This window comes from Rhagoletis zephyria, unplaced genomic scaffold, assembly GCF_001687245.7.
Source record: "Rhagoletis zephyria isolate East Lansing unplaced genomic scaffold, Rhagoletis_zephyria_1.1 Rzeph_scaffold_05169, whole genome shotgun sequence".
Lineage (NCBI taxonomy): Eukaryota > Metazoa > Arthropoda > Insecta > Diptera > Tephritidae > Rhagoletis > Rhagoletis zephyria.
The window spans coordinates 23,844-44,462 of record NW_016162252.1 but is presented as its reverse complement, the minus strand read 5'-3'; the positions used below and the strand labels follow the sequence as shown (position 1 = coordinate 44,462).

General features: G+C 34.1%; 1 long non-coding RNA gene across 1 annotated transcript in view; it reads left to right on the top strand.

Moving 5' to 3' along the window:
• Positions 1–2,607: 2,607 nt before the first annotated feature.
• LOC108371715 (uncharacterized) overlaps positions 2,608–20,619 on the top strand; it is a 35,421-nt gene continuing 17,409 nt past the window's right edge. Inside the window, exon 1 of the long non-coding RNA XR_001848783.1 lies at positions 2,608–2,659. This is a non-coding gene — a long non-coding RNA (uncharacterized LOC108371715). The remainder of the gene's footprint in view (positions 2,660–20,619) is intronic.

The window sequence follows — 20,619 nt, the reverse complement described above, 5'->3', positions numbered from 1 at the left end:
ATCTTTCCCCTTCGCCTTCGGTTCTGCTGATTTTTTTTGCATTCAACTTTTTTCACTTGTTAGCGAATTATAAACAACGCTGCAACACAATTAAGCACAAGTGCACTCCTCCTTTTCCGTGTGCACACACGCATTAAACATTTTAGCAGCACTCAGCAGCCAACGCGCAGCACTTCACCCCCTTCATCCTTCAGCTGCCTGTTGATGATTCTCTATTGATATTTAATATTTTTTTTCTTCGTTTTCGTTGTACTCTGCTGAAGTTTCATTGCATTATATTTAGCCGCAAATTTGCTATTTTTTATTTGAAATTGGATTTATCGTGCGATGGTTGTGGAAAAATTGTGCTGATAAATGAAGGAAAAGTATTTGAATGACTTTGGAAAGCACGATATTGCACAATTTGCTGCATTCACAATCAGTGCGTGGATGTTCTTTCCGATGCACTAGACTGTATCAATAAGACCGCAACTCTTTGATGTTTAAACATTTTTGATTGCGGTGGCGTACATTTACACGCTGCTATTGTTAGTTTAATGAGAGTGTTAAATCTTTAAAAACTAAAATAAAAGTGAAATGTGAGTGTATCGATTATATCGTTACCAAAAATGCTATCGATAAATGCAAATACAACATATGGCGATGATGTTCTCATATTGATAAATATACCGATATCGTTATCGATAACAATATCGATAATTTTTACAATAAATATAAATAAAATTTCCAACGTTCTCCTCTACAAAAGTATGTTGAAAGATCTGCTAACGAGGCGGGTTTAGAGTTATTCTGTTTGTCGTTTAGAATTAAGTTTTTTAAAAATTAAACGAAATTAAAAAGAATATTTATTTTTCAACAAAAAAAATAAAAATAAAAGAAAATGTAATACAAGTAGAAAATTGAATGCTTTTAAAAATATGCGTATTTTTAACCGACTTCACAAACCGGAGAAGGTTATCAATTCGTCGGAATATTTTTTTTTATGTATGTTACCGTTTAACTGGACCACGTTAAGCGATTTCTATAATTTTTTTTTTTTAAGGAAAGGTGTTACCTCACAGGTGGTTTGGTATAAATTAACCGATAATTGGATCATGAACAAATTAACGATAATCTTAAATTTTTATATGAGAATTGAAGTCCGTTTTGTTTTTTGCTTAAAAATTACTTGTTAAAGCAATAATATCTGAAACGAAAAGAAAAGAAATTAAAAAAAAAAATTATTAAAATAAATTACATAAGTTCTTAAAAGGTAAATTAATTAGAATATATGTATATTTTTCTTTTTGAAATAATAAAATCTCAAAATTATAAAAGAAAATTAAATTGAGAAAAAAAGGCAATTAAGAAAAGAAAACATAAAATAAGATCCTAAAATGAAATTAAATTAAAAGAGTATTTTTCTTTTGAGACCAAAAAAATATATGTAAAAAATAAGTAAATAAATAAATTAAAAATAATAATAAAGTAAAAATAAAAATATGAATAATAATAAAAAAAAAATTAAAAAAAAATATTACTCGTAAATATATTAATAAAAAAATTAATAAAATTAAACAAATAATACTTAGGTCCCCAAAACCCCAAAAAATACAATCGGGGACCGTAGTAATTGAAACTGGTAAAATAAACAATAGGGTATTATTATTGGAAGCCTCCTAAGAGAAACACAGTTTTCCGATCGAAAATATTGATTTTCAAGAATTCTATACCATCTCCTCTAAACATTTTTTTCTACTTATACATACATATATTGATACCTGAGGGGAAGATCGACATCGATCTCGGCAGCCAGTTCGAAAACGCCCTATCTCAGAAAACTTTTCAAGAACGCCCAAAGTTGCATCAAAAAGTGAATTTCGTAGAAAATATTACCTACGATAATTTTGCGCAAAGTTGTCGATATGGACTGTATAAAGTTTCAAATGTACATACAGTGACTCACCCAAGCGTTCACATGTTAATTTTTTTTTAATATTCACAACGTTTTTCGCGTAAAAATTTGTTTGTTGTTTTTTTATTAATAAATGTATCCGGAGACTTCATTGAGAAACATTTCGCTAAAAATATCGATATCGAAATATATATTGGAAACTTTCCCGACAAATATGAGTGTATCGAAAAGTTTTTCGATAAATATGTATATGTATCTCTTAAAATATTGATAACAATATCGATAAGTATAACAATGACAATATCACTGATTAAGTCGATAAAGTCTTCAATAACCATGTTGATAGATGTATCGGTAATGTCATCGATAAGCGTGGGGAATGTGAGACGCAATTGAGAGCGTAAAGATTATTTAAAACTTGTGGATATCTAAGATGGTTTCCAAAAAAAAAAAACCTGAAGCTCAGATGTATTACTATAACCTAAACTATTACATTATTTACACACTGAAATTCCAACGTTTACATTTATCTAGCAGGAACCGGTCAAAATCTGCTGTAAGTAGTTCACACCCACCTTCTCTTGTTTTATATTTGATTTACAAATATAAGAATATTTTTTACACAATATTTGTAACTATATAATATCCGTAGCATTTTCTATAATAATACGCATTCATAAAGCTAATACATTTCTTCACATTTTCTCTTTTCAGGTGAGTTGTCCCCAAACCACCAAAATCCACAATTCTCCACATTGCAAACCCGTAAGTCTGATTCCTCCTACTTTTTTATATTTTTCGTTTTCTGTGTTTCATCACCGTCATAAAAGTGATGTTGTCCTCTTTTGTAGCCGATTATTTTATAGCAGCTACCCTATGCTGCACATAAAATTGCCTGCCATATTTCTCTACTTACGAATCCATCATTATTAAAGTTCAAACCGCATCGTTAATGTTACAGTTGCAGTGGGTGCCGGACTAAGTCGCAGAGCAAATATTGCACAATTTTTATAACTGTAATAATTTATTTTTTATACATCTTCATAGTATACATTTTTATACGGCTATACTTCTTCTTACTTGTGCTTTATGCTCATCATCTGTGTGCTTTATATCCCCTCATTTATGTTGGAAGATTTTGCGGTTTTGATTAACGCAGTTGCAAGCTAATGCCTGTCAGCCGTACAACCGCAGCATACAAATCTACTTAATAGAATCTTGTTGCTGCTACTTACATACATACTTCTAAATGAAGAAGCTGTATTCCTTTGCTTGCCAGGCAGATATGTGTTTTTTTGTCTTTCAAAAGCACTTAAAAACTAGGGCCAACCGATTTATTGTATCTGATGAATTGTATTCATTGCGAATAAATGGCGTTCTTTGTTCTTCTAATTTGCTCGTGCGCTTGTTGGACTACGAAGACTTGCTTGCTAGAAAATATGGAATGCAAGAAGTACCAACAAAGTGCAAATTGTGCTCATATTTTGTATCTGCATTCAAATTTCTGTCATTTACTAAGAGAAAATTTTCAAACTGCAATTGCTTACTCCATTGCGAATACAAAAATATATCCATAAATTTTACTGGACTTGCATTTTTCCCGTTTCCTATGCAAATTTGCAATAATTGATAAATTGGCTTACTTTTCGAATTCCTACTTCTTTCGTATTTCCATTGCTTTGCTTTGCTTGCAAAGCGCTTTGGCTAGGTTTATTTTCACTAACTTTAAAACCATAAATTTACAGTTTTCAATGAAAATCTCTTTTTAATGGGCTTTCACTTGCACTCAGTGTCTTTAAATTCACTTTATCATCTGCCATTTGCTCACTTTCCAATTTTCGATCACTGAATAAATTCGAATGTATAGCTTGTATGTATGTATTAACATTAGAGTTGTCCAAAAATGCATGTGAAAAAGTAAAGTCGGATTTTTTATGCTCTCACCCGATAGGATTTTTCTATACCGAAAAACATGCCCTTATTTTTTATTTTGAAGTCAATAATATTTAGAGGCCCCTCAAAGCGCTCTAAGTTTTTCATATATTTTACTATATGGGAAAAAAACTTTTCGGAGAAATGGTATAGAATTCTTGAAAATCAATATTTTTCTATCGAAAAACTCTGTTTTTCTTCAGGAGATTTCCAGTAATAATATCTTATTGTTCTTTTAACCATCTTTTCATAGTAACTGTAATTTATAGGTTCGCTTAAAAGCCCAGAAAATTCAATAAGGGTACCAATAAAAAATCTTTAATATTAAAAACTGGTTAAATAAACAATTTGGTATTATTATTGGAAGTCTCCTGAAGAGAACCAGAGTCTTCCGATCGAAAATATTGATTTTGAAGAATTCTACACCAGTTCTACGACAACTTGTTTGTTTTTCGATATAAAATACGTGGAAAACTGTGAGCGCTTTGAGCGACCTCTACATATTTGTTGATAAAAAACCAACTAATTTTTAGCAAAAAAAAAAACCGACTTCAGCTCTCATATAAAAAAAATATATATATATATATATCTCATGATCCGCTGATCGGATCTTGACCAGATTAGTGTGGGACCACCTCTGAGACACTACCTTTCCGATGCAAAAAATTATCGAAATCGGTTGACGTGGTCCAAAGTTATGCGGAAACATACATAAAAAAAAAAAAATATATATATTCCGACGAACTGATAACCTCCTCCTTTTTTGGAAGTCGGTTAAAAAAATGGGGTATATTTTTTGGATAAAGAACAATAAGCGAGAGTAAAAGCATCAAAATTGCGACTTTAATTTTTTTGGACCACTCTAATGTACATACACAATTTTTTTTTTGCCTGCTATTTTGTGCAAAAAATATTACTTACCTAGCATTCAATTTACTCGGCAGCCGACAAAATTTGAACCGATTTATATCGGAATTATGTCCTTTTATGGCTGTGGTTTACTACTCGTTTGTGTTCATTGCCGCTCTGTTATCTTCCCATGCCTACGTGAATGTGATTCAGTACGTCGATTGTGTGGGTAAACAAACGTATGCATTTTATTAGTCTCATATACGCACTGAATAAAGGTGTTCTGTAATAAATCGTTTGAGACAAAGTGATTATGGGCAATGTATCAAATATTTATGAGGCACTAAATGCTAGATATATGTAGAAGTTCATATAGTCGGAATTATTGGCATATTCACACAGAAATAAAATGCATGAATGAATATATTTTCCACTCTTTCCAAGGTATGAATATAAAGTTGTGCGAAAACTCCTAAAGCAAATGATGATTTATTACAATACATAAAGAAACTTCTACACGGAAGACACGGACATGGTTGGGACGGAATCAAGTACTTCTTAAATGTATGCAAATGGTATTAGTTTAATAGGATTATTTATCGATTTTTTATTGATATTTTTTATCGATTTGGGTATCGATATTTTTATCGATTTTTTTATCGGCACTTTATCGATTTGGGTATCGATGTTTTTATCGATGTTGTTATCGTTTTTGATATCGACATTTTATCGATTTTGTTATCGATATTTTGAATCGGATTATTTATCGGTTTGGGTATCGATACTTTTATTGATTTTGTTATCGATATTTTTATTGATTTCGTTATTGATATTTTTATCGATTTGGCTATCGATGTTTTTATCGAATTTGTTTCACTTCTCTAGTGTGGCCTAGGCGCACTTACTTTTTTTTAATCAAGAAGACTTGTCATTTAACAGGGCACTAGTAGTGATTTGTCGCCGAGTAAGGATGGCTACATGTGGTCTACTTTTGGGCAGAGTGACTCTTAGGTAGATAGGCCTTTCTGGCCACGCGATTTCCGGCATCGGAATACATGCAGTAATGTTCAACATCAACACAAGTCCCAACTGCATTACCTCATAATTATGGAAGAGGAAATTCAAGGATTTTCACAAACTCAGGAGCACATTGCTAATTCATAGCCTCTTACATCTTGGACAACGAATTTTATCTCAATCATTTTGGGGTGTATTTAACGTTTCAAACAAACGATCTCTTAACTTAAAATCTTAAGAGAAGCTACTTCACATAATCCCCGAGCTTTTGGGAGGGAAGTATGGTTTCAAACCTAATAACAGTAATACGGCCAAAAGTATTTGCCCATAGAATTTTTCACAATATATGCAAAAAATTTTATTTTAATTTTTTCCGCTAGTTTTGTATAAAAATACAATTTCAAAATTTGTGCAAAACTAGGGAAAGTTCAATAAATTTCAAAGCAAATTTTCAACTTTTTGATCAGATTCTTTAGAAGCTTTTTGGGTATGCTGTTTTATTGTCCATTAAATTTTAGTATAATACTTTTTATGGAAACACTTTCAACAAAAAAAAATCTCAAAAATCCGTGCGATTTTTTTTTAGAAATTTTAAAATTGCATTTTTTATGTTAAAATTTAATGGGCTATAAAACTGCATTCTCAAAAAAAAAAATTAAAAAAGAAAAAACTTATTAAAAAGTAGAAAATTTGCATGCAAAGTTATTGAATTCTCCTGAGTTTTGCGCAAAGTTTAGAAATTGTATTTTTTTATGTTTTTTGTTGTAAATAGTATTAACCATATTTTTTATAAAAACTAGCGGGAAAATTTTAAATGAAAATTGTTGCATGTTGTGAAAAATTTTCTGAGCAAATACTTTTGGCCGTGAGTGTATGTATATGCATACATTAGGGTGACCCACACAAAATAAAATCTAACGAATCAATGGCCTTAAAATTACCAATTTACTTAGTAGAAAATTCTCCCATTCGGAAATATTTGTATTCCAATTTTCATAGGTGTCGGTGGGCGTTTGAAATTTTCCATGTAAATAACATAATTTTTTTTTAAGCGTAGACCAAATAAGTATGAAAACTATCTAAATTTTCTTGTTTCTGATTTTTTTTTTCAATTGAGGCCCCAGTGGTATCAATCCGGAGCAAACATCGATCGTCGTTATTATTCCGTATTAATTCGAAATAAATTCCTTTGCTGTACATTGAACTCTTCTTTATTCAGGCAGTGCCATAATGATAAGTTATTTTATTGATATATCTTTTGTATACAAGCTGTTAAATTGTTCTGAACAAATATACACTTCACCATAATGAAGCGAAAAAATATATTCATTAAAGCCGCTTTAATGCGAAATAAATAAAGAGGAAAAGTTCAATTCTGATACAGAAACATGTGAAATTTCCAATAAGCGTAGTGCGTATGCCATGAAGCTACATCTGTGGTTAAATACAAATATAAAGTCCTATATGTACATACAAACATATACGTATGTACACTCGTATGTTTACATAAACCAAGCGTCTGGCACCAGACATTCGCAACAACGCAAAGGACACTTGTCGGTTGTTGTTGGCAAAGGAGCGACCCCCCACCCCGCCCTACTACTACCACTAGACATTTGTCGACCTTTGGGGTATGTGGCAGCTCCTTCAATTCGACCGACGCCACTCTATGTTCAATTTCGCTGTTTCACTTGTGAATGTTGGCTATGGCATACCATCGACAACGACCAGAAGCCCTACCTTGAATGACTGAGTGGTCGGTCGGTTGCCTGTTTGGCTGGCGCTAGCGTGTCTGGGCATTAGTCTCTGGTTAGTGTTATGCATAGATACTTGTATGGGCGCATGTGCGTACATATGAGAATTGGGCAACTTGCCATCTTGGTGTATGTAGTAGATATATGTAGTAGATATATTGTACATACATATTTACATGGGCCCACGAGTGCAAGTTCTAAAAAAATTGAGCGGGTAAGTAATGTGCTTTACAGGGACGAACCAACGCTATATGTATATGTATATACATTAGGCTGGCTCGCGGAGCTTACTTCCTTAAGCCTTTCTTTGGAAGCTGGCTTCGAGAGAGAAATTTTATTCCCTAACTTGTCCAAAATCGAGTTTTCTTTATAACTTTTTAATAAAAAAATAAAGATTTTTATACCGATCGTCCCTTGGCAAGTAAAGGCAAATTTTCGAGCATGGTTTTGTCATGAAAAGGCTTTTCATAAAACCAACAATCTGCCGGTCGGAGGCGGCGTATAATTGTAGGTCATTCCACATATGGGACGACGTCGAGCTTTTCACTTATGAACCATATTTTGTTATCGCATCGCACCCGGAATGCCAACGAAGCGTGGCATTTCCGAACAATTCGAAACTTTAGTAGTTGCCTTATCTATGGCAAAAATTATTTCCTTGGAAGATAATATAAGCTGTGAGGCGAACAATGTGAATACCTGACCTGCAAGTCCCCGAGTTGAGTCCATTTGCTTTCCCCATCTTCAAGCCTTCGTCGTAGATGGTAGTACTGCCAGACTTTCCCGTCGGTAGACCGATGTCCCTTACTTCGCTTATTAGGGGTAGCCTTTGGTTCAGATATGCCATGCAATGCGTGTTTTGACTCCGGGCCTAATGACCCGAGGTATTTTTCAATCGTCTTATCGATACTGCATCTCACCCGATGACCAGGTGCTCCGAAGAGTCAGGCGATATCCCGAATTTATATAAGAGACTTTCTGGTCTGGAATTACATGTTGAGACGCCTTTTAGAACTCTTTTCATATTTAGAAAGTGAGAGCCAAAGTACTTCAACCTTAGCCTCGCAAACGTTGGGCACCTCAAAAGGTTGTGTTGAGGTGATCCTACCTCGTCCTCTGCCAGGCAACGCGACATAAGAGGTCCAGTAGAATGTTCAGCCTTATTGCGTGAATGCTGATAGAACAGTGACCCGTTAAAACCCCCACTAGAAGTGAGAGCGGTGGCTTTGTGAGTGCGAGGAGTGCCCTCGACCGCCTCGGTCCACCCTCGGCCAAAAGGACCTTGCGATCGCGCATGTCGTGGTATTCGCCCAGCGTTCGCTAAGCTGACATGAGGCCCATCTAGATCAATGGCGCCCCCAGCCGCTCTTTATCCGGTGATAACGTTTCAAGGGGTCCTTCCCTGGCCAGCTCGTCAGCCACGCAGTTCCCCCCCAATGTCGCTGTGACCCGGAACCGAAATAAGCCTAATGCAGAAGTATTCCAACGCGGCCGAAAGAGAGAGCAGACATTCCTTAACCAAGTTAGAGCGCAACTCTAACGAACTCAAGACACTGATAGGCGCTATCAGAATATACGCTCACTTCCCTGACAGTTATAACGCTGCTTAGCAGTGAAACCACCGCCTCCTTGATAGCAGCTACTTCCGCCTGGAATACACTGCAGACGTTCGGGAGCCTGAACTTTGTGCTGACGGAAAGCTCTCGGCAGAAAACCGCTCCACCAAGCCTGCCGTCCAGTTTCGATCCATCCGTAAAGAAGTTCACCGCACCCCTCCTCCAAAAGTCCCGCCCGGCCCGCCCACTCATCGCTTGAAAGAAAGTGGGCAGAGAAGAAGCTCCTAGGAGCCGTATCGGTGTTGCAGTAATCCTTACGATCCGGGATGAAATCGAAGCCCCCTAGAAAGAACTCCAGAGTGTCCAGTCCCTAAGTTTGCCAACCAATCGGTTTCCCTGAGTCTTTTAGCCGCTTTACTCTAGAAGTATTGTGTACATATATTAATCAAACAGTTGGTTAAGTAACCTAAAATCATTTCAACTCTAAATTATCTAAACACATTTCACAAGCCTCAGTTGTCATGGCCTTTTTATAAAAATCGCCAATATTTTTAACAATTTCACAGCGATCCAATAGCGCATTTCAAGGTCATTGCACACCCTGTATTGGTTACAGTAGAACACTGAAAGTTGGTGCTCTGTTTTCTAGGAGGAAATTTTTTTCCCCATAAAAAATTGGACCACTTTAATGTATATACATATGTATGTGTAAACAAAATTTACACTTTTGTTTTGATACTCTGTCTTAGGATTTCCTCCTTATACAAAATCCAGCATATTCTTGTTTATCTTAAGTGGACTATAAAGAATGCACACTTGTGCTTATAAATAAGCACACACAACTTGTATGGCTACAAAGAAATTTCGCACGTTTTCACAAAAGGTTTTGCGCCTAGAAAATAAAATTAAAACAAATAAATAAAAAGACAAAACACAAAAACCAGTCTCCACAGAACAAAAGAAACAAAAAAACCGTGGAACTTCACCTTGAACGGAATTCGACGACCGGCGACATTTTTTGTTTGTTTTTTTTTCCCCCCCATACGCGAATATTTTACTCTGCATGCGCAACTAAAAACAAAATAAATGTGGCGTCAAAAATGCCTTAAAATGTGGCAAGCTTTTAGGCGGCATGCAGCAATTTATATGTTTTACTTTTAAATAACTTGCACTCAAATGTGTTTAAAAACTTAAAAAAATCAAAAAAAAAAAAACTGAGACAAACTTGAACATATAAATTTAACTTAGACAGGATCACACATTTTAGTAGATTTACTTTTACCAGTTTCGTTGTGCACTACTACTACTACTGGTGCTCTGAAAATATTTCACTGCATTGCCGTTAGCTAGGCGTTGCATACCTCAAGGCGTACTTAACATGTTTGCTTACAGAACGTCCGTCTTGTTACCGCCGACAACATTTCCTCTTCCGCATTTACCCATTTACTTCTACGAGTATATTACATTTTGCATATGTTCGGTTCTTGCTAAGTCATCTATTATTATTGCGACGTAACGTCAACAGCTCCTTACCTTTTCACAAACTTCATACACATGTACTTACCTACTTATTTTTTTTGTTTACTCACATTTGTACTACATACTTACATTCTGTTGCTATTATTTTCAATATGCGCAGAGTCAGCCTTGTTGCACTTTTTCACCTTCTATACATACACACATACATACATACATACATGTGTTTGCATTCAACTCATTTCCGTAATAGTTTGCCTGCAATACTTCCTGTTTTCCTTTCAACTTTACACCTTGCCTTGTGCTTGCAAATAATCTTATAACAACATACATATGCATGTATTCCTGCTGTATGTTTGGCTGTGTGAACTATGTAGTTGCCGCAGTTGTATCCTCATTGCTGTAAATTAAAATGCCTTGAAGTTTGCCTGCAGTCATGGAATTGTAGGAACTATGTCTCTTCAGTGAGGTAGCAAATGCTTGACTCCACCTGATTGAATTTGTGGCTATGTAGTTCTGTGGCAATTTGTACTACCTCGCAAGAGGCCATAACATCGTTTTTCCCATGTTGCTGACACTATTAGCTCTGGCGATGCAGAACTGTAATTTTGTAAGTTTGAAAGGAAATATGCCCTACTCTTCGTTCTTAGGAATCAGTTTATTCTTCCTGCAAATCGTGTTCATGAATTGGAAGCTTTTACCACGGAACGTCTGTCTTTGCCTTTTTTGGTTCCAACGCCATATTGGGGAATCAAGAGTTTTCGCTAAGTAACCCAAAACATCTCGTCCTGAGCAAGAAAATGTTCAAAAAAATAGGCTGACCGCAAATTTAATGTAACCTCCAGGATTAACTGACCCATAACAGTAATCGCATATCGTTGCTCTGAAGTTTAAACCGAACTCTTACCGAACAATACGTAGTTCACTTACACTCCTTGAGGCTAGAGCGTAGTTGCAAGAATATTTGTAAAGTAAGAAGAAAATGTACAACACGTTGATTCGGGAAGAAGATGAGTACAATGACTGCTTTTTAACAGGCAACAAGCGATTCTGATCCTACAGCGCCGCTCTGCAGTTGTCTTCCAAGCGCCTTGGCTTAGATTATGACGCGTGACTAGAAACCTTTTTTCTCTAATAGATTATCATAGCATGAGCTCTCATGATTTTCATAAGCAAACATGAGCTTATGGGAATAAAGAGAGTAAAGCAGTCCATCTGTTCCACTGAACTTTATCCATTGTTACAGATGCCCACCATACATACACATACGTCAAATTATTCCACAATTAATATGAAAATAAACCCATCTCGCATGCTTATGTGCATAATAAATCATATTTACTGGAGCACTTTATTCTGCATAGGTGCATCTGTTTAACTAATTTAATTAATAATAGCAGCACTCGTGAATATAACAAAACTAAAACCAATATGACGATACCGCACTTGCGTGCAACTATGAAATTAAAACGCCCAAACACAATTTGCAGCTGTCCAGAGTTTGTTGAATAGCCACTATGCTGCTATATATTATTCGTCTGGCATATTATATAATAGCACTCATAGATACATGTGCCTCGGCGCCGTGAGGTATGCAACATATTACCGATTCGTAACAATGTGTGTGTGTGGAGGTGGAATGTACGACACTGGTGTACAAAGGCGAATACGTACGATATGCACCCCAAAAATTAAGTGTATTCAGCTTTAATTTTACTAACTAGTTAACCAAATAGTTTTATTTGGAGAATTACTAGTTTGCTTGGCGTAGTGAATTATCATTTTGCTCTTAATTTTTTCCACTCAGGTGTTGGGGATTTATGTCTTTTATAATCCAGAAAATTTTTTTATTTTTTTTCCATGGACCGAACATAACAGTTATTGATGAAAACTGTCATGGAAAAATTCACTATGAAGGAAATGTTCTACAACTAAGTGATACGTTTCAATCGATTTATTTTTTAACCGAGACTCAAATTTGAAATAAAATTTTATTTGACATTTTTATGCAAAAAAAAAAAACAATTAGTTTTAATTTTTATATTATAAATCCAAAAATAACAATTATTTTAGATTTTTATAATATATGTCTTAGGTGACGGTTATTGAAGACTTATAAATAAAAAAAAAACTTATTTATAAAAGTCATCAATAAAATCAGTCAGTGACTTTTACTTTTTAAAGTCATCAATATAAAGCAGTCACCGACTTTTATTTTTTAAATCATTCGTATAAAGCCATTAACATTTTTCGCAGTTAAGGTGTTGGGAAACAAAAGCTTACTACGACTTATAGAAATAACCGTTATAAGTATGGTTTAAAAAATACAGGTCAGTGACTGATTTTTATTTATGACTTTTATATTGAAAATATTCCTTAAAAGTGTTGCCACCTATTAAAAAAGTTAAAATTAAGCGAAATATTTTATTATGGGTATAAAACATGTGAGGTTTAAGAAATCTTTATTGTAAAAATATTTTTAAAGGCGCTGCCACCTGTTTAGGAACTCAAAATCAATTTAATTCGCAAGTTACATAATTTTTTTAAAGGGCTTCAAACGAGAAGGAGTTTAAGAAAGCTGTATCTATTCCGAAAATATCTTTGATGAGGGTTGCCACTGGCGTAGGAATTTAAAATCAATTTAAATGTGAAAGTTTGTGAGTGAGTGTGTGAGTCTGTTCAAAGCTCTCTTTGTGGATCAAATTTGGCTTACAGATAGCATACTCTTTGTCTTTTGCTATAATTCTGTACACTCGAAATTTTTTTATATTGCAGATTGATCTTCGGTATAAGCTCAACGCAGCCCTTCTGTGGCGCGTCCATGTGACGTATATCAAAGAGATTGTCTTACCCAGAGATTTAAAATCGCTCTTGTAGAGCCACTAAGCGAGCGCTTAAGCTAAGGCGGTAGGGTCTGTCACTGGATACCTGTTAGGACACTGCAAGCTCCGTTACTATCATTGTACACTGAGACCTCCTAATGTTTTACGGGCTGGCGCAGTAAACCTCACACAGACACCCAGAAAGGAGCGAAGAGCTTCATTTTTATATAGAGCTTGTATTTTCTCTGTAAGCAAAGTATTCGGTGGTTAAAAGGTGTAGATTAAAAAAAAAAGAGAAATGTGAAAACATACCAATTTTGGTGTCTCCAACACGTTTCTGAGCCATTCTAATTTTCTCAAAATTCATAGAATACAGAAATGTCGATTTTAACAACCTTTAAGGTTTACTTTATACGGGGTGATTTAATAAGACCGCAAACTTCTTTCATAAATAACACAACAAAATTTGTCGAAAATTTGTATATCATTTATAAGGCTATGATTTCGTTCTGCAGCTTTGGAATTGCGTCGGGGTTATTGGCATAGACAATATCTTTTACTTAGCCCAAATAAAGAATTCCAATGGCGTGAAGTCGGAAGATCTCTGCGACCATTTGACCCCATTGTTTCGGCAGATAATGCGTGCTGGACACTTCGTTAGCAATAGCGAAATTGTTTCATGCGCTGCGTGGCAATTGTCATCTTCCTGTTGAAACCCCATATTCTCCAAGTCCCAAGTCATCTAAGTAATTCAAAATATAAAAAGTTTGTTATCATGTACCGAAACGGTGTTGACGACGGACGGTCAGTTATGTTGACCCAAAAAATCACTGAATGCCCGAAACGCACTTCTTGCAGAACGACCATTTGCATAAAACGCTTGGATCACTTTTACTGTTCAACTGAGTATCTCTCCATGACTAAGCTTGCCAAAGCCAGTAGTACCAAACATGAGCATATCACAAATAATTGCTGTCAAAGATCTGCATCACCCTTGAAGCACCGTAAAGTGTGAACAAAAATTTTCGTAACTTTCTAGGTTTTTTTCGGGATTGTTTCAAATTATAAGGTACCTTTTAGCGTTCTTGGAAAATCTTGGAAATTTTTCGGAACATTTATGTTTATATTTCAAGCTGTTCCGAGATCTTCCGGATGGTTTTTCGTGATATATTGAACTTTTCTGGATTTCCGCGGCACTTTTCTTCGCTGTTCGTCTTTTTTCGGAACTTTCCAGCCAAAAGTCAAATTTAAATCTTAGCTTTGCTTTCTATAAATATCTAAAATGGAGAAGCAAAAACTATTTCGAGTCCTAACCGCCAAAATAACGTAAGCGACATTTTTTTCAAAATTTTCTATTTGATGCAGAAATGTTCCTTGAGCATCTAGATGCAATTCTGCATCAAAAAGACAATTTTGAAAAAAATGTCGTTTACGTTATTTTGGCGGTTAGGGCTCGATATTTTCTATTCAATGAAGTAAGACATGTCGAGCCCTAACTGCCAAAATAACGTAAGCGACATTTATTTCAAAATTTTCTTTTTGATGCAGTGTATCTAAATAATCGAGGAATAATTCTGCATCAAAAAGAAAATTTTGAAAAAAATGTCGCTTACGTTATTTTGGCGGTTAGGGCTCGATGTTACTTAAATTATTTTTTTAAATTGGTTTGTTTGACATGCATACACTAGGCGACAGATGAAAGTGCACACCTTTTCTTTTATTTCAAAAAACGGGGCAGACCTTATATAGATTTTTGTTGCTGATTTGATATGCATTTACAAAATTTTTCCAACTCGTCCATTTTTGAGCAAAAAATGGCAAAAATGGTAAATAAAAAAAAATGTATAACAAAATTTGGACGTAGTATTTCCGAAGAAAAGAATCACGTATTAATGAAAATCCAATTCTCGTGCCGATGGATTGCACAGAAAAGGGTGAGAAATTAAAAAAAAAAACTTTGTAAAAAAAACCACTATCTAGCGAAAAACATGGCGAACGATTCCACCAAGTCATAGCCGCTATCGAGAAGTGGTATAATGGGAAATCAAACTTCCACATGCTTGCTAACTATTGATGGACCTTGAAAAGCGATGATAATGCGATGCACTGAAATTTTTTTTTGTGGATTTCATTCGAGAACGCGGAAAGTGCTAAGAGAAAAAAACTGGCTAATGATGAATCTTGGATATTGGTTTTTTACTGTGGATTTGTTCATGAAATCACTTTGTTTGTAAAATCATTTCATAGATTGAGGTTTTAGTAACTGTGCGACAAGTGCATGTTATTGAAGAACTGTGTTTATTTTTTTTATTTTTCACTATCAAATCCATCAGACGAATTGGATTTTCATTAATACGTGGTTTTTTCTTCGAAAAAACTACGTCCAAATTCTTTTTAAAAGAAATTTTTGAAATTTGCCATTTTTCGACACTTCAATAGCTTTTTCTCAAAAAATTTGTAAATGCACTTCAAATCAGTATAAGAAAAATCTTGGTTCCGTTTTTTGAGAGAAAAAACCGGCAAAATTTTGTTGAACCTTGTTGTTTATGAAAATATAGTTCATTCTATAGTATAAATCGTATAAATCATATTTTCACACTTTTTATAAAGCTCACAAAGTTTCAAAAAGTTTTCATCAAAATGTTCCACTTTTTATTCAGAATTTCTAGAAAATGCAGTTTTCTAGCCCATTCAATTTTAGTCGAATGAAGTGCAAGTTTCAGACGGCTAAAAAATTCCGTTGATTTTTTTTTTTTTTTTTTTTGTGACAGATTTGTGCACTTTTTCCATATAATCATGATTTTCTTATAAAATTAAATGCGGTAGAACGTTAGCAACAAAATTTCAAAAAATCAACGTCAGTTTTTGTAAATTGTACTTGTTATATAAAAAAAAGCAAAAGCAGCCTAAAAAAAAAAATTCAAAAATCAACGCTAAATTTGAATTTGCTGCAAAACTGCATACTCGGAAATTTTGTAGAAATTCTGAATAAAAAGTTGAAAACTTTGATGAAATTTTTTTGAGTTTTTCTGAACTTTATATAAAGTATGAAACTTTGATTTATGTGATAGAGAGAACTAAATTTTCATAAATAATTAATGCATAAAATTGTTCGTGAAAATAATTGTTAATATTATATAAGGACAAGGTGTACACTTTCATTTGTCACCTAGTATGTTTCTGGGTCGCCTTAAAGTCGTTGCATTTGTCAAACACCGGACTAATGCTGAGTTTCCACTAGCCATTAAATTACACAATTTTTAATGACAAGGTTGGACATAAAAAAAAATACCTGCGCCATTACGTTCATAAAAATAGTCTGTTTCCACATGGCCTTTTTTAAATGCTATTAATTTTTTTTGTCATTTGCCTGGTGGAAATTCGGCCTAACACTTTGGTGTCAATTGACCTTTGTATGTATACAGGGTTATGATTTGTACTTATATACTTAATTTTTTCTTTGATATAAGTGCGCTTAAGTATTAGCTTATCGTTCTCAGTGATTCTCAGCTGCTTCATTGTTAAGTTGTTTTTTTTTTGTGTTCACTTTCTTGCGAGTTTTTGTACACATGCTTTGTTGTTGCGTTATTGTTTGCGTGACTTTGCTGCATCTGCTTCCACTTATTAACATTTTGAACTCGAATATTACTAAATTCTTGTTCACTACTAATTACTTGAACATACATATGTACATACATACATACATACATATATCCAAGCCACTTCTCTGGTGTTTCCTCATTTCGTAGAGACTGCTAATTTCGCTTTTATGTGCGCTCATTTGTTGGAACAAAAAAGAAAAGAGCTCTTTTTAATTGCATTTATTTAATTGAAAATGAGGAACGTCCGCCGGGCCGGCAGACAGTCAACAGAACTGGCAACAGCATTCAAGTCAAGGCCTTTGATATTTACAGAAATAGAAGTTGAATGCGATTTTTTCTTTTTTTTACTTGCGTGCAATAAATATGTACTTACATGTATACTTAAATACATACATAGTACTTATGATGTACATAATATACATATAAAATTTTTACATACATACCTACCTAAAATTTATACAGTTCTCACTATCTACAAATGCCACGCATAAACCACAACTAAATACCACTCTTCATTCAACGTCATATGTATTTAATATTTTCATCCAAAACATTTCCCATTTCCGAAATTCCAAAACCAACAAATGTACATATGTATATTTATTTGTAAGTATGATTCACAATCATGCACCAAGCGTAATTTTCTCATTCATCATTTTCTTATCATCATCACATTTCTCTATTCATTTTCAACTACCGGCAAAATTGTTTTTCCTTCCATTTTACTTTTATCAATCAGCATTTCCATTTCCACCCCTAAAAATTTGTGGCACTTAGGGCCGTTTTCTAATGTAAGCAGTAAAGTTGCCTTTACTAGCAGGGCAGATAAATTGTTCCTCACTTTAAAGTGTTTTCGTTCTCTTACCTTGCCGGTAAAAATAAATTTGTTATTCCGTATAGTGAAACTTCACTACATTTCCGAGAGTGAAACTTCACTACATTCGTCATAAAATTTCAAAGGTTGGCAACGCAACATAAGCAAATATAGAGCAGGAGCAACTGTTAGCAAAAACCAAAACCTTGGTTGAAATATCTAATATATCTGACTCATGAACCAAAACCAGACCAAAATTTAAAGTTGGGTACAAATTTTAAAGGTTGCATCGGGTGAGCAACAGTTTATCGATTCGAGAAATTAATGCGCTGATGAGAAAACGAAAACTCGTATATCGAGACGATAAAGTGGCCGGTAAACTAAAGGTTAGATGAGAAAACGGCCCTTAGTGAAAATGTTTCATTTACTTTCTCATACGTTATTCTTCTCTGTGCCTTTGCATTGATTGCATTATCGCATGCTACTTTAGCATCAACAAAATTGTTACTCGCATGCGATTTCATATTTAGTTTACGTTCCACACACATACTAATCTCTCTGGCGTGCTTTGAGAAATTAATGTACTCTCGCAAGCAGTGTTGCGTTTCTGTTGAAATTTCAGCCCAATTTTTATAGAATTTCAGACGAGTTTTTGATTGGGTAATTTTTGATATCACGAAAGTTTTATGATGCTTATTAAAAAGTAATTTACATTCTTATTGTTAAATATAAACTATGTTAATTTATTTAGGTTATAAATTGTTGGTTGGTTCATTGATACAAGAAGTTGTTAATTTTGAAAGCGAATTTTATATTTCAAATCAATAAAATTAAAGGGCAAATTTTAAAGTAATTTTATTACAAAACTAACTTTTAAGCCTCAAAAGCATTTAAAACCCATTTCTAAAGGACCACTATTCTTATATAATTATAATCAATGCTTTTATCTATTTAAAAACGTCTCAAAAATAAAATTTCAAGATTGCCCTTTTTAAATCTCTCTCTATGTTTACACATTTTAACCACTCCTTGACCAGCCTAATGTGGAAAAAATTATATTTTTTAAGATTTTTTTGAAGTATTTTAAACGAAATGACAATTGTTTTTGGAGAGGTTATTCAGAGTCCATATATTTAAGTGCGAAAAAAATAATTTTTTATGGAATAAAAATGCAAGATATTATCGACAGAGAAAATTGTTGAAGTCACCGGTCATATTTTTCGTGGAATTTGAGAGCTAAAAAACCAAAATAATTAAAAACTTAATAATATTGGCTTAGGAAGTGCGTAGATTTTTTTAAAATTTATTTTTGTTGGGATGGGGCACTTTAAATTTAGGTCATAAAAAGTCAAAAATAAACCAAAAACCTGTACGCACTTCTATAAAGAATCGTATTACAAAGTTAAAAGCCAAATACGTGTCATTGAATAATTTGATTTTGAGAAAATTTCAAGTTTTCCAAGTGCTTAGCAGTCGGTCAGAAGCGCTGCCGGAAAACTCATTTGCAAGAAATCTGATTTTGGTTTGCCTATAACCGAAATAATAATATTTTTCAGAAACGCGTGCTCTAACAAGCGATAAGTTCTCAAATGTCAAATACTACTAATGTGAGCTTGAACTTGCTTGTAATATGTATTACGTATGAACAAAAAATTATTATTAATTAAATTTTTCTTAGATACCTGTGTAACTGAGTAAATATTTAACTTACGTATACTGGCATAATTGTTGTAAGCTCGCCAAATCATTCAAAATAATTGAAGCAATACATATTTACAATACATATTTGTAGGTCCTTTATTGACAAAACCAGTCGCGCTAATAACAATAGCGGGATTCGTGAAACGTCGCGAAGTTGTTACAATTGTCGGGGCTTTTGCAAAATTTGCCACCTTGCAACACAGGTTAAAAAGTTTTGCATTTGCAATCCGGAGTTGCGATAGGTCGTTCATAAAACTTTGTTCGCAACGTTGCCATTTTGCCAAAAATGCTACTTTGCGACGTTTTATAAATCGCACCATTAATTGTATTGTGAGAAACTGTTACTATTCAAATAGTTTCGGCTAGACTACTACATACTGAGCGGTTAGTCGAATTCGAGAGGTTGACGGAATAATTGCTATTCGACTATCGAGCGACAAAAAACTTGCTAATCGACTAGTCGACTAACCGAACAAGAGCTTTACTCTTTATGAAATCCACCAAAAATTGAAGTGATCCCTTCATTTCCATTGAAACTCAAATTTCGCCTAAATAGAGAAATTCTTCCTAAGTTGGCATTACTGATTTTGACTCCATCCACAGAGAATTTGCCAATTTGAAAACGTTATATGGCTTAATTTGGTGATTTTGCGAGAGTGGCATAAACTAGATCCTGCTTTACCGAAGACTAAGTATTTCTAAGTTTTTATAAGGAAGCCCATATTTCAGTTAATTAAAGTCAATGGAACACAAACGGACTATTAGAAGGACATATTTGCATGTTTTACTTATTTTATTGGAATTTTTTTTTTTGGATTCATAATTTTGCAACGAGTAACTTTTAGATTTTTTGACTTTTTTATAAAAAAACAAGTAAGAAAGTCTAAGTTCGGGCGGAGCCGAACATTAAATACCCGGCGCAAGTATTAAATATATGTTTTCCACCTTTCCGAAAGCTAAGCCGGGGTGTATACATTTTAAGTAAATTAGCAACCTTAAATTTCGAAATATTGAAATTTCAAGCATATCTGAAATTTACCGTTATATGAAAAGCGGCCTCAATTTTAGTCCGATTTCAACAATTTTCAACGGTTTGCTTTTATGTGGCAAGCACAATAACCATACCGAGCTTGGTACAAATTGCTAGAACGGTTAGCGAGATACATATATGTGATCACAAGTGGGCGGTGCTACGCCCATTT